The sequence below is a fragment of the Austrofundulus limnaeus genome, unplaced genomic scaffold (assembly GCF_001266775.1).
Source record: "Austrofundulus limnaeus strain Quisiro unplaced genomic scaffold, Austrofundulus_limnaeus-1.0 Scaffold568, whole genome shotgun sequence".
NCBI classification, from domain to species: domain Eukaryota; kingdom Metazoa; phylum Chordata; class Actinopteri; order Cyprinodontiformes; family Rivulidae; genus Austrofundulus; species Austrofundulus limnaeus.
Window position 1 is genome coordinate 246,925 of NW_013952970.1, and position 3,105 is coordinate 250,029.

Genomic DNA, 3,105 nt, shown 5'->3' on the forward strand with positions numbered 1-3,105 from the left:
TTATTTAAGAGGTGAATAAAACTTTATTTACTTTGGTTGAAAGGGAGCGGAGCTAAAGCAAACAGAAGAACAAAGATTTATAAAATCGATGAATTTAAAACTCAGGAAGACTCTACAGAGTGAAAATAATTAGTTTTTATTCTGGGTTAGATTAAAAGTGTTTATTTGTTGTAAACCTGCAGCAGCGAACATGTTACATCAGCCAAAGTGCTAAAGTCGTGCTCAAATAATGGTTTTTATTTTTACTTTTTTTCCAAGCTTTGTACGTTTTTTTTAATGTTTGGATTTATGCATTAACTGGTSAAATGTGAGGCCTTTGAGTACTGAATGTACCGGAGAGGAAAAAAAGTCAAATATTAATAAAAAGCTTTTTGACAAACAGAACTGACGTCGTTTTCTAAGATTGTTTCCTTTGATTGTATCTGAATAAGACCAAACAATTTACCAAAACTTTCACAAAAAGTGCTCATGTTGTTTTGTGTTGGATAAATAAAATAAAAAGTTTAAAGTAAACATGTAGCAATGAGCGGCACTTGAAGTATTTGTTGTGAATGATCCTCAGCTTCACCAAATTTAATCTCATTATCTGTAAAACTGACAATCATAATATATCACAATTTGTATCATATCTGCTACACAGGATTCTGTGACCTTTATCTATTTTCCTCAAAAACCTGTTGTATATGATGTGAGACCTGTATTCTGCCCTCTGGTGGATTATCAATGTACTGCAGGAAGTTCCACTTCCTGCAGTACATTGTTAATCCACCAGAGGGCAGAATACAGGAAGTGGAACTTCTGTTTTTTTGCCTTTTCAAAATGTCTGCTGACATGACGTCATCAACACATTATTTTTCAGGAAACTTTTGCTAATTTTGGAGAAGTTATGGTAAGAATAACATCAATATTGTTCGTAATATTTTTATAAATACTTTGTGTTGAAACAATGCATAATTAAAAAATATTTTTTAATAATACAGTTAAACGTGTTAAAAGTTTGTATCAAACTTGATACTGCAGGTATATAAGGTGCTCCAATCAACAGTATTCTTGCCACAATACAACACATTATTTTGGATGATTGATTAATTACTGAAATGGTATTTGAAAACACATTTTGGATATTTTCAAAGTGGTTTCCTTTGAAAATACAACCTCTACACTGTTCTGACTAAATATTTATGTGTGTATTTTTACATGTCAAAGAAAACAGGAAGAAGAGAAAAGAGTAATAAAATGTCATCAATATGATAATATATGGTAGGGCTGGGCGATATGACCAAAATTTTATATCACGGTATTTTTAACAATTATCACGGTATTTTACGGTATTTTTCTTTTTATGCTTATCTGTGTTTGTTAACCACATTTTCTGCTGACTAAAAGAAAAACTACTGCANAAATAAAATCTAATGTTACAACTAATCAGGATCCCTTTAATAAACCTCCTGCTGTTGATGCAAAAATAATTTACTGTTATTTTAACCTCTAAATGCCATGGTAATCATATTTTTGTTTGGTTTAGTATGTTTGTTTTACTAGTGCAATATTCCCCATATGCATTTTTATTTCAAATAAAAAAACAAATTAACAATTTCTTGAAAATTTTTGAGGACCCCCAAGAAATGACTCACAGTCCCCTGGGGGTCCTGGGTCTCCAGTTTGAGAACCTRTGGCCTAAGGCACCAAAATGGGTAGATCCAGCACTGTTAACCAGAACAAACTGCATCTGATCTGTGCTCCTGTCGGTGAAACGTGGCTCTGTCTCCATCACTGACACTAAAACAAAGCAGCCTGTTCAGTGACAGGAAGCCTGCAGACCAGGGGACTGTGAGCTTTATATTTCTTGTTCAAGGATACATTAACAAGTACGGCCGGTCGGGGAATTGGAGCTCAATAAAAGCTGTCAGCGGATCCTTGGGTGAGGAAATTTAAAAAGAAATAACCCAGCACTTTTGGCCACTTTCCCTTTGAGCTACGAGCACACTCAATGTGCAGCAGCATTTAATAACTGGCTTCTGAGCCGCTCTCTCCACAAAGTGCCCTCTGTTTATCGTTAGCACGCTCTGAGGTGACAAGATGTCTGAGAGCAGCTGGAAAATCACCTGTTTGTTGGGTTTTTGGAAGGATACAAGTCTTTTTAAGGTTACACCAAAAACTGGTAAAAATAGTGAAAAGAGAGGAAGAGGAGGAGACTGACAGGTGAGTCAGCACAGATCCAGCTGTGAGGCAGGAGCAGTCATGTCAGGTGAACCCTGCAGCACAAACTGTGTTTACATACAATTTTAATTTGAATTTTGAGCTAATATTAATAATTTCGCAAAAAGGAAATGTTAAGAAATGCGAATCAGACGGAGTTTCCATCAACTGGCTTGAAGTGAATCAYTGACATCATACGCATGTTTGTAGTAAACAYGAAGTAACCYTCACTAAACTCTCAGGGTCCACACATCTCAGGATAACAGAGAAGTTATCAYGAACGTGTTGCTTCTATCAGGAAAGTTGTAATTATTCTGTCATCAACTAGTTTTGGTGATGTTACTGCTGTCTGGAGACGTAGAGAAAGAAATGTGATTTTCTTCACGTTACAGGATTACTGAGAAGACGCAAACAGCAGGAGGAGGGTTCTGCTGCCAGTCGACCCAAAACTGGTACCGGTACCAGGGAACAGCTGATCAGCTACGTGAGGTAAATGTTCACTACGTCAGAATTTATTCAGCAAAAGTGTTTCCATCTCTCCTTTTGAGCATTAAGTGTTTTTAGAAAAACCCAAAAACCACCTCAAGCGAGCYTAAAAACTTTTTATCAAACTGAGGTTTTTTTTCAAATTTTGCTGTTTCCATCTGACTTTTTTCACTTTTTTAATGCGACACTTCTAAATGTGCATCAGAAAGCTTTGATGGAAACACGGTTAGTGTTGTCTCTGTGTGCAAACAGACACACAATGGGACAGCCATGTTCTCTCATCTACCCTGGCCTTGTTCTCAGGGTTTCAATTAGGACCTCCTGATTTCCCCAGGGGTCCATGCTTTCATGGAGAGGCCTCATTAACAGAGGAAACACACACACACACACACACACACACACACACACACACACACACAC